Raw genomic sequence first — 12,674 nt, 5'->3', positions numbered from 1 at the left:
GTGCCTATAGCACCCCTGGTGCCATAGATCAGCCTATCCTAACTACCAATTTGAGCTGATATCAGGCCAAAACAATAACCCACTAATAGGAATAACATATTTGCTTCCATGATTTGTCGGTGTACTATGTAGGCCCTCCATACCATACCATTTTTTTGTCTCAATAGATGACACGCTGCGACCTAGGAAAAACCTTTTGAGGCTTTGTTAACACTGCATTTTCTCTCGTTTCGGCGGTAGTTAAGGCAGGAAGATCAACAATCTACGAGTGGCCCACTCTTAGTGGGTTTTAAACACGAAACTTGTACACCGATAGTCTAAGTCGGTTGCACGCGCCAGCCGCACGCGGTGGTTCTACCCCTCTCCATATTTATAGACTAGAAGACACCTCGGATTCATTTTCGTTCGAATTTTCATATTTGGCGCCACTTTTTTTCAACCCTACAACTCGTACCGTTTTGCCGCTATTTTGATTTCCGTGGCCATCAGTTTCAGGAGAGAAGCAAAACGGACACGGAGCGGGCAATTAATCACCCTCCAAACTACTAGCAACTGCCTTATTTGGGAGAACGCAATTTGTGAGGCAATATTCCTTCTCCTTTATTTTACCCGGTTGGTTGTTCGGGGCACATGAAATCAGGAGTGTACTACGGCGGAGTGGCATGCTTTGTTTCCTCTCAAGTCAATACACGTCCAACAAAAGGAGATGCCTTATATCGAATGGTTTCTTGGGATGCGGCTTGCCTCGTTGCCTCTTGGTGCGACGAGCCGTGCGACCTTCCCTTCGTTCATCGTGCGGCTGCTCCCAGTTTTTTCAATCCCGCCAGATATTTTTTCTGTATTTACTCCGTATGTCCACCTCCCGCTCCACCCCGATCTCCACCTCCCGCTCGTTCCCATCCACTTCTTCCTCCTTGGCTCGGCGTCTCTGCGGAGTGCAAATGTCGTCATCTTCCTGCTCGTGAGTTGTGACCCCTGGGTGTGGCAAGACTCCGTCGTTGTGCATGGATGCGTTGCGCATCACGAGTCGGAGGTTGTATCTGATGGAAAGCATAGGTAACGTTGTGCTTGTGGGGTGGTAGCACGGAGCGCGACGAAGATAGACCGGACCTGGAGGACGTGGCCATGGCGGCGGGTGTTTCTGGAATAGGAGGGCGGAGTCGTGACTCGCGGCCCGGACCGTTCCTCAGCTGCAGCGGCCTCGTTGGGGACTCAAGATGTAGAAACGGTTCAATCTTGCTACAGTTACAAATCAAGATCCCCAGGGCCAACAATCCAGATTATCTTTATGAACCAAACACGCAATCGTTTCAACAAGAAAGGTTTGCAGAAAGACTATCGACACAAGAAATCAAGCATACTATACAAGTGTAGGTGCACAATATCAAGTGCTTAATACATCTACCAAATCTTGAGATGTTCAAATTGTCTTTATGAACCAAGCAAGATTCAAGATAAGCATGTACAGTACTACATAATTTTGTTCATGGGGAAACATCAGGAGTGCATCAAGGATCATGTACGCCACCTTAAGTAAGAAACACCAGGCGTCCAGCACAAATTAACTTCAAACATTGTCAAAAACTTGTATTTGGATTTAAAATTCTGTATCAATACAACTCATGGACCACGAGCAAGTCCGGCTTGCCAAAGTACATGTAGCTTACAAAACTAAAATGGAGACAACGCACCAGGTTCACGACATCAATAAGCTAGCTCATGTCTCTAGGCAACAAACATCAAACACGGAAAAACTGAATAAATAGTTACTCCATCTGTTGAAGATGCTCTAGGTCAGCATTTTGACATAACCAACTGCAAGCAACATCAAAGAGGAAAGCATGTTAGCCGGGCTGTTCCGACGTACATCGCCACTTCACACCTTCACAAGCGGCACGCCAACCTGCTGCTCCGTCGCCTCCAACTGCCACTGGTTTAACAAGCACACCTCCTTTCTCACCTGCATGACAACGGACCATCGAAAGTAACACCTCCACATAAGGCAACTGGGCATGCATAAGATAAGATGGCAGACTGAAATAGCAGGAAAGTAGCGAGTGGTTCGAGCCAAGAACCACAAGAAGCTATAACATGTACGAGATAATTTTACAGCCACATCGGAGGTACAGTGTCCGAGTCACCATCTACATGAAAATGCCCATATCTAAAAGGAAAATCATATGCAACTCAATGGCCATATGGTACATTCAAAAGGAGCCCATGCTTAAGCAAGGAAGGCAACTTGTTCTAGGCTTCTAGCCAAGAGTGAACCCGGATGCTTTTCATAAATTCATCTCTTCCAATGTAAAAATAGATGGTTTAAATATAATGGATCACATCGACTCCATAGTTTCTCCTAACGGTGGAAAAGTGCTTGGTAAAGCAAGAAACGGAAGTCACCTGGGATTGTTGCCACTGTCGAGTGTTTAGTGGAAATATCCCATCCAGACCTACAGAATATCAATTAAACGTTTCCTCTCAGTACCAAACATACCATCCGGATTGAGAGGAACGAGACACAGATTAATGCGTATATGATGCCAGGGATATAGCGAAATACGGTGAGTAGCAAGAAGATGCAGAACTTCATATGTCTTGAGATATATACAATAGGAAGATCAATATTGATGGTGGTATGCTACCAAGATATAACATGGTACTATCACACTGTTGTTACCAAAAAAATTGGATCACCAACACATTCCAGACGTCTAAAATGATCAAGGAAAAGCATATGAAGTTTAAAACGGCTGCCGCATCTGGTGGGGAATAAATCTCGCTGGTAGGATAAGTTGTGGTAAATATGCATTACTAGAGCATATTCTTCCAATTGGTACAAGGTGGGTTAAATTAAAAGCTCAATCATACCCATAATGACAAAGCCAAATCAGCCATAAAAATGAAGAAACCCCTGGCCATGCATCATGTATTGATGAACTATACCAGGTGCCAAAAGTTAGAACTATAAAAAGGGGGCCCAACAGCCAGCACATAACATAGTATTATTTAAATTAACATGGGAGCTGCACAGTAAAGGAAGTGGAGGAACTATTTAAGGGAAACTATACCATCTTGAAGCCGCAGCGACCTCAGGGTCACCAAATGCAGACACCGGGACCAGGTGCACCTCCATCTCCAGGAAAACCACCACCCATTCCCTGAGGCATACCACCACCCATTCCTCTAGCGAAGCCAGCCATTCCGCATGGCGTGCCTCCTGAGAAGCCCCTGGAAGATGCATCTCTAGATGAGCGGCTTGACAACTACTCCTTCCTAGCCTTCTTATAATCGGTTTGTTGAAAGAACATGTCATGAATTCAGATCTGACCATGAAAAAAGGTACGCCCTGGAGTGCGCATTTTAGTACGGAAATAACCTCTTCCTCAACATGCCGACGAAGCTGGTCACACTCAAATTTCTTTCTTCCGTCTACCGTAACCTTTCATCGTTCCTGTGGTGCTGCACAATCTTCTGTGGATCGGGATACACCTACAAGATCACCAACATCACACTCATATAAAAACATGCAATTTACATACATAGAGAACATAGTTATTGAATCATACTCGACCTTCATAGCTACCGAATACACATAAACCTGAATTGAAAGCAAGACAACCAGAATAAAGCAACCAAGATAAAACCAAAAGTACATGCTAAATCATGCCCACAATAAAGCCAAACAAGCCATAAAAATGGAACTTTGCAATGCATCAAGTACTGAGGTGACTATGCCACATGTCAAAAGTTATAACAACAACACGGCAATCAATAGCCAGTCAATCACGTCATATTAACAACTTCTTCCGTTCTCTAAAACGAACAACAGAACATAATTCGCCATAAAACTATACTATCAACACGTTTAGGAAGGACTGCTGTACTATCAACACATTTAGCACATCGCATTCAAACTTGATTTTCATATTCAAAAAGAAATGAGATAAACTTATCAGCGCGATATACAAATTACTTTAACACAAATACTGATTTTGTAAGTAGTAATACAAACAGAGGACACCAATCACTAGTTCACTCTATTTACCATCATCATACACTTCACGCATATATACTAGTTGAGTTTATCAAACTGCCATGCTGACATGAAGTTAAAATATGGTGGATTTAAGGAATCCATTACCAACTTTTTTTCAGTTACTCATAGCAATTGCTCGGGGACGTGGTCGTGAGAAGACGCCTGCAGCAGCTCCATGTGGACCGAGGCTGACCAGCGGGGATTTGTGGCTGAGACTGCAGTTGTTGCTGTTGTAGGTGATCACTTACGCCTGGCAGCAGGTTCCATTGGCCTTGACCACACAACGCACCCTTGCAGCAGGAACAACCTGAAATAGAAAGAGGCCAGATAAGGGAAAAAATATCTCTAGGATAGAAATTTGAAACGAATCTTTTAGAAGTACAGTTATCTCGAGCCGCAGATATGTGTTCATTGGAAGTACAAGGAAATAATCAGAGTTGTGATAATCATCTCTAGTGCTAGCATAAGGATAATGTCCATTAGCCTCTAGTGATCCAATATGGTCAAGCTGACAAGTTTTCAAAATCGAACATAATTCAATGGTAGAAGGAGAATAGTCCAACTCATGTTCGTAACTCACAATTAACAAGTACATGGGAGAAATGCAAACATACGTAAAGTGCTCCATGACCAAGTCTTCCTTTACCTAATGTGAAAGAGAAACGAGTAACTTTGTGTATCCGACAAAAATGGACTTCAAGCCAAGATTAGAAGTGGACCCTCCAGTTTCCCTGCCAAGCAACCCAAATAGCTAATGTGGAGGGGGAAACGAGTAAGCAATAATGCCAGAGGCCAAAATAGAGAAAAAAAATCTAACCAAATTAGAAGTGTCAAACCATAATCAAAAGTATAACTGACAAAAATGGACTTAAGACCAAGTAAAATTAGAAGTGGAGGCACTCAGTTTAACAATTTTGAATGTTGTGAGTATTCCTTCATATTAGTAAACATCACAGAAGCCACCAAGTATAAGCTTGATCGGACACAGAGAAGGAACATGTCAGAAGTCTTTCTATGCAACAAAAGTAGGAGCTGATCAGTTTAATAGTTTTTGAATGGTTTGAGTTTGTCTTCATTTTAGTAAGCATTTCTCAGGTTAGCGACACCATAAGTACCAGCAAGAGATTCTACAAAAATATAGTAGCAAGAGTAAAGGTTTCTTTGAACAGAAAAAATTTAGTTGTAAATGGTGCACACACAACAACAAATCTAGTGTGTGTCTCTGTCAAAACTACATGCTGCTGATATCGGTGGAAAATTCTCAACTAGAAAACACCAAAGCAGCTATCCAATAGATGCGTAGCACTACTTGCTGGACATTTTTCTCCTACTCATAGCCATGTCTAGTAATCCAGCTTATCACTTTTACAAGGCCAGTTCACTGTTGCACAACACATACACAGGAGGAAGCACGGAACAATACTAATATGAGGTGAGAAGAATGTACAGTGAACTCATAAGGGCAAACAACAAACCTTTCAAACAAAGGTTCGCTCATCCAAACAAACCTATGAGAAACAAGTGTGCACAAATGCAAACAAACCTATGATAAACAAGATCCAGCATAATTTCAGAAGAGAAAATGATGTTTCCTCAGATTTCCATTCACCACAAGGTGAAACAGATGACAACAAAGTAGTGGAGATCTGAAAACATGATTGTCTAAAGCATGATAACACATAATAGTTTCTAAAGATGATAGGAAGAACTACTTGATTATTCACTTTTCTGGTTCCTTGATATGTTTTCATATATATGGGGACAACGGAACAACAAGGGAATACAACCTATTTTGCATCAGATGTTTTCATATGGGGAGTATTTTAGATAATAGACATTATCCCAGCGACCTGTACATACAAATTTTCAATTAACATCTGTGTTCGGATCACAATAGAACAGTAATGCAAACAACAACTCAATTTGTAACTCGAATTGGTTGTGAACAATGCAAACAAGATACATACTATATCTTTTATTTGTCCCAAAGATATCAGATTCATAATCAAATACATACACTAAGTGCAAAAAGCATATGCATGCGTAGTAGCAACTTATTACCTACATAATTCAGACCTTGGATTTTCTGCTTCTCGTTTGCTACTTGGCCTAGCATAAAAGTATATTCAGCCATCCATGTTCTATATACATAGCTGGAGAAATCAAGTAACACCGATATAAGATACACATTATGGGAGAAGAGCAACTAGAGAAGACATCACTGGTCAAGTAAAATACCATCAATCACTAGTTCACTTTACCGAAAATACTTATACAACCACTGATTTGTTAGTAATATAAATAGAGGACATCAATCACTAGTTCACTTTATTTACTGGCATCAGACACTTCACGCATACTAGTTGAGTTTATCAAACCACCATGCTGACACGGAGTTAAAATATGGTGGATTTAATAAGGATTACATTACCAACCATTTTCAGTTACTCGTATCAATTTGTTGGGGATGTGGTCGTCAGAAGACGTCGACAAGAGATACAGGTGTACTGGTTCACCAGCAGGGATTTGTAGCCGAGGCCGAGACTGCAGTTGTTGCAGTAGGTCCCCTTGGTGCCAACAGCCTGAAATAGAAAGAGGCCGGATAAGGGGGGAATTCTCTCCACCTCCAATAACATCGATCCCTAGGTACTGCTTTACACATCAACCAGGACAATATAATTCATGTTTCAGCTAAGGAGCCTGTAAAGCTGAACATAGCTAACACAGAACAGATGCACCTCAGCAAAGCGGGGTTCTATATATCAGTTATCGCTATATATAGTAATTAGGGAAACTAAACAAAATAACCATTCAATTAAAAAAACCATCCAGTGTCATTTATACCATGTTTAGGTTCTGACAAGAAATTATATAAACCATCCATAAAACTGTAACGCTAAATTTTATGGAGCATCCATAGAAGGAAGCAATCTCTGGGTGGCCACCTTGATAATTAAAAGTACAATAATAGATTGTATATTGTAATGCAACACGGTGGCTTTCAATTATCTGGGTGTATCCAAATATGAGAGGAAACTAGACAATTGTGCAATTTAATTGTTCATAAATGATATAAAACAGGTGTAGTCGTGAACAGGGCCATTTCCAATGGTCAGAGTAATCATGCACTAAAGCATTGACAGTGGGCAGCAAAAATGATAGAATTTTTAAATCACATAGCACATAAAGGAGACAGAGGGGAGAAGAAGAATCACACCTATACCGTGCAGCCAGGACAGAGATGAAGCCGGAAGTAGGTGAAGCCGAGGGCCATCCAGGACTAACGCGAGACGAGAGAGACGAAGCCAGAAGTAGGTGAAGCCGGAAGTGGCATCAGACAACACAAGCATAACAATAATTAAAACTAGTACGTGATATAAAAAAAGTCGTTCCTGGCCATCCTTAATGTTTTCCATCAGCACACAGAGACGAGAGAGGTCAAAGGTTTATGCCTCCGGAGTATGTTTCACGAACAAAGACCCATACCTAGGTTAATTCCGATGATAATAGCCTTCCTTGCTGCCATAATCTCAGCTTGGAGTGCACCCTGAATATTGTCAAAGTCCTCCCAAAACGTTGAACAAAGCTTCTCCATCTTGATTCCCAAAGACAGGCCCCCGTCCACCAGATTTGTTGACTCCATGAAAAGAGGCAGCAATGTTGATCTTTACAACACAAAATAGGGTGCTAATCAACTTGATGAACATAAAAAATACCAGAAAGAACCCTACAGATATAAAATTATGGGAAACTTAAAATAACATAGCACAATAGGTGCTCCTTACCATGACAAATTCAATTCCATGTGGCTCGGGTAATTTAACTATCTTGCTTTATCCCTTCCGAATGTATGGGTACTGGTATGACGAATCAGTTTTGATGATGCCTTCTAACACCTGAAATAGCACATCAATAGCTGATTACTTACTTGGGAGGCAAACCCGCAAAAAACAAAGTTACCTACGAGACACACATGTAGAGAGAGGATGAAAGAAGGATATCAGAGAGGAGCATTTCGCCAACTCTATTATCACAACAAAGAAAGGCTTGGTTACACACTCCGGCCAATTCATCGCAAATAACATTAGAGTACTAAACAGACCAGACACAAGTCAAAAGATATATGGATACTAGCTACAATTTTCATTACACTACACTGCAGACAGGGCAAAAACAACAACAAATCGATCTCTCAGCAGCATACAACAAGGAAGATAACTGATACAGAAATGTGTTTGTTGGAATTAATTAAGAGCATCAAGTGTAATGGCTCAATAGATTCAACATAACTCAAAAAATTATATGAGTTATCAATGATCTAGTGACAAAGGTAGATCAAGTCATTACAGACCATGGTTTAGAAAAGCATTGCGAAGTGTATGCTTAGGCGTAAAACTAAGCGCATCGCTGGGGCAGGGGTAATTTGCACGCCTCCCAGCTGTCAGTATGGGCGGCGGAGAGGCCCGAGCACTAGGGCGTGTAGAGTGGTGTCAACGCTAGCGTGGGCGGCACTGTGGTCGCCACCAGCCGACGAGCTGCTCCTGCTCAGTCTGCTTGCCGCAAAATGTAAATAGGGCTTAATCAAACAATGTAATGTGCACCCGTGGATCACACCAGAACAGCCAACGTTTTCACACAGTAGCTACACACTTGGAATATAAAAATTATATCTTGACTGAAACTGATCATATTTGAGTGCAAATGCATCTCTGCATACATGATCGCATGAACCATTGGCACTTATATGTACACAGCAAGCCAATGAAAAAAGCACATTAATTATGCGCAAAGCAAGCTAGAAGACAACAAGTTTATCTGCAAACACTTAAGTATACAAATATACAATTTGAGAAGATACCTAGATAAATAACATAGTATCATGCCCCTAAACATATAAGCAGTACACCATGGACAATTATCAAAACACAAAAACACACCGAAGATTATCCGAGTAAATGAAAACTAACTTAAAGCTAGCACCCCAATAATATGTAGAGTTGTAACTAAACTGAACAATATAATTCAGTTACTATACAATGTTTCTCTGATATTTCTAAAGACTAGTCAATTTTAATTAAAATTGAATGAGACATGGTTCTCTGAATGCACATGTCCTTGTTAAATGTGAACACCAAAAGTGTATGAGAGTGCAGCATTCTTCAACAACATCTGTTATCCATCTCCCAAATTTCTTGAAGACGAACTCATATTATGGACTCCAGAGTGGCTCCACTTAACCCACAGAGATAAACCAATAAAACTTGTCACCAAGTATCCGACTGAAATGCTGGAAAATTATGAACAATATCACCAACGTTCTACACTGCAGCAAGGGGCAATTCACCTGGTTTCAGGCTGAACTCGTGGCGCTTGTAGACGGTCCAGGCCCCGAGGACGCCAACGTCCGTCAAGTTCCCAGGGTCATGGTTAGTTGGCCGGCTACATCGGCTTCGTCATGGTCCAGCCAACGTGCCACGGCGCTCCCTGGTTGATATGCAGTACATGTGGAGCAAATGAATTTCCACGAGAACACCCCCCTGCGATCAAAACAGGAATTCAGGGCCACACAATGAACACGCAAAAAGGGCACTAATATATTGAAGAGACAATTTTTTGAGAGATGAATTCAGCGATACGACAAACTTGCAGTTATATACAAGCACCAATAACACATCGCGGCCTAAAATCTCGCGTTTTTAGGCCTGGACAGGGAGAGGGGTTCGCAATCGGGGATCTTACAGCGGACATGGGTGAGCTTGACATCGGAGCCATGGATGAGGGCCTCCATCTCCGGCGCCGGATTGAGCCTCGCCCACTGCTTCGTGTCCATGTCAGGGAGTCCATCCCAAGCCAGGGAGGCCAGATCGCGCGTGGTGGTCGGAGAAGAGGAGGATGCCGGCACGCGGCTGGTCGGCCAGAAGCAGGTCGTCGTCGTTGTTGACGTCGGAGGCGAGCAGCAGGTGGGCCTACTTGTCGTTGTTGACGTGCCGCCTAGGATGTTGGGGATGATGGCCAGAAGCCGAGCGACGGCGGTCTGGTTCGTCGTCGACGCCGGCCGGCCGGCCGGCCCGGCAGGGGATATGTCTAGGGTTTGCGACTGAGGGCGGCTGCAGGGAGAAGGAGGCGGCAGCTCGTGAGGAAGGGATCGACGATGGAGGCGGGGCATGGGTGGCCGGCGAGCAGCAAGGATGGGGCTCCGGTGAGCAGCGAGGCTGAATTGGGCGGCGGCAGCTCGTGAGGAACGAATTTAAGCAATGGCAAATTTGGTAGTTGAGCGATATATACGTGCCCAAACTTTGGCATTTGGCATTTTGGTTTGGCTTTGATTGACATACTAACTAATCACCGAGATTTCCTGCCCGGCCGTGATATGCACCATTTATATCAATCGAATCCTATCACGCTCCTAAAACTAAGCACGATCCCAGGCACAAACATCGCCATCACTCGGCCCAAATTTAGTACTCCTCCGTCTTTAGATCATCTTCTATTTAACGAGTATAAGTAGGCGATTAATTCGTTCCTAAATATTAGCGAGAGGGCTCTAATGCCAAATTTTGGCGGACTGTGCGTGTGTACTCCTCCTCCGTGCTAATATTTCGGTTTGCCGCCACCTTGGCCGGATGATTGACATAACTAATCATCGATGTTTTGCCGGTTTCGTTGGGAAGCTATATATCAGTGGAGCTAGCTAGCATGCCTAGGGTTTATTTACCTCATCTCCATCTCTCCATCCCCCGATACCGATGCAATGTCACACATTGTTCCATTTTTGTTTTGTTTTTGCAAACGAGTAATGCGGCTATCTAACTGCGCCGCTCTTAATCGAGTCAGATCATCTAAAAAATGTACACCCTCAACTACATAAAGGATATCTTAGATTTGTCCGAATTTAGATATATATACACGGAAGCACACTCGTCATGGAAATGAGGTCAAACCACTACACCAAATCACCATGGTAGACTCCATAGCCATCAACCCTAGATCAATCTTTAAACCTCGTTGTGTACATCTATAAGACCGTCGAGTTCAACTTCTAAGTCTTGTACAATCTTATGATCCTACCAATAATAAAATCTTACAGAAAACTCTTCATCATTATCGTCGTGTCTTTGATTCGAATATGTTGCTCTGAGCCTCTTGCCGAAAACATAAACCCATCTCCGACCTCAAGATTGAGATTAACTTCGAATTGTGCAAAAAATCCTTAATCAAATAGAGAGTCTAATATTAATTAAGTTTTATAATAATGTAGCGCAAATGAAATAATAGAGGGCATATATTTTTGAATAATAAATTTTATTTTAGTTAACTTTTGTATTAATGTGTCGCACATATAACAATTAATAGAGTGTAATTGTTGTAAGAACCAAATACTAATTTCGAATAGCTAGGTGGGGGTTTCATATGTGTAGGAAGTTCCCTCGCGGTCAATTCCACTACTATTCTACAGGAGTCATGCTTAGAGAAAACCTAGATATTCGTGGCCTTTGTAGTCACCATAATCATGCTTGTAGCATTTATAATTACCGTTGCCGCCACCATTGCCACCCCATATGACTATCTTCTTGCCACCGACACTTCTATTCCACCTCACTGACCCTAACCACCCTAACCACCACCACCACCCGACACACGGGATGCTAGTTAATCTCGGACCCATAGCATAAAATAAGGGCATGTGACGACACATGGAACGCTAGGTGACCTCAGATGCCAACGGATGGTTCTATCAGTTTCTACCGGGCATGGCATCTACAACACCGTCGACTACATCTTCAGCAATGCCGCCGCCGTCTTCCTAGATTGGACCGTCCAAAACCATCTTTGATGGCTAGCTAGAGAAACACCATGACAAGTGCAGGGACACACCGACCCGATTCCGAACACGGGCACCACCATGCGGGGCAGCTCCATCGTGGTCGCACCGGAGCTCGCCAGACAACGCAACATTTGCCATGACCAACTACCTTGGACGGACATGGAAGCTATACTCGCGCATAGTGGTCATCGGTTGTGACGCTGCCAACTCCTACGGTGAGGGTGATGATGCTAGAGGCATGACATAGGTTGTTTCCCTAGTAGACATATATCTCGTGTGCTATGCGTGGGCGCGTTGCAACTGGTTGATGGCACACCGATCAATGATGCCCCCTTAGGGAGGCCGCATGCTAGACAATGCATGGCTAGCACATAAAATAATGATGCTCATAATCAAGAGATCACGCACAGATCCGTAGTGGTCGAAGGCGATGATCCATATTATTACTCGGTTTTATTAGCATTGTTTCCGAGGTGTCTATCGTGGGCCCCACGTAGTAACCAACGTCTAACCTTTGAATTTGTTAGTATATCAAGATTTTGCGTGTGGAGAAGGACCTTGTTGGTGGTTTAGTAATGGCAAATTCTGTTCACCCACATAAACGTATGTGGGGACTATGGCATGGACATCGTCGAATGAAGACGATCTAGGGAACACCACTTAATATGTTTTGGCCCCTACTTTCGCATGAGCCAGAGTACTACGCTTCTTTCTTTTGCAGGGGAACGAGATCACAACTTAGGGTATGATTGGTTGGTTGCATTGGCAGCTAATGATCCACCCGCTCCGCGAGCGAGGACATTGTCCATAATG

The 12,674-nt window shown here is 42.9% G+C and overlaps 2 long non-coding RNA genes across 2 annotated transcripts; both read right to left on the bottom strand.

The window, feature by feature from the left end:
* Window positions 1-3,060: 3,060 nt before the first annotated feature.
* Window positions 3,061-7,381, bottom strand: LOC124658212. Its single transcript, XR_006989071.1, has 7 exons — window positions 7,254-7,381; window positions 6,472-6,618; window positions 6,098-6,189; window positions 4,683-4,767; window positions 4,146-4,343; window positions 3,329-3,489; window positions 3,061-3,228 (listed from the first exon to the last, which is right to left on the bottom strand). It is a non-coding gene; the product is annotated as an uncharacterized LOC124658212 (long non-coding RNA).
* A 152-nt stretch (window positions 7,382-7,533) lies between these two features.
* LOC124658213 lies at window positions 7,534-9,473 on the bottom strand. Its single transcript, XR_006989072.1, has 3 exons — window positions 9,381-9,473; window positions 7,822-7,932; window positions 7,534-7,701 (listed from the first exon to the last, which is right to left on the bottom strand). It is a non-coding gene; the product is annotated as an uncharacterized LOC124658213 (long non-coding RNA).
* Between the last annotated feature and the right edge of the window lie 3,201 nt (window positions 9,474-12,674).

The sequence above is a fragment of the Lolium rigidum genome, chromosome 5, assembly GCF_022539505.1.
Source record: "Lolium rigidum isolate FL_2022 chromosome 5, APGP_CSIRO_Lrig_0.1, whole genome shotgun sequence".
Taxonomy (NCBI): Eukaryota; Viridiplantae; Streptophyta; class Magnoliopsida; order Poales; family Poaceae; genus Lolium; species Lolium rigidum.
Note: the sequence above shows the minus strand (reverse complement) of the source record. Positions and strands in the feature narration are given on the sequence as shown.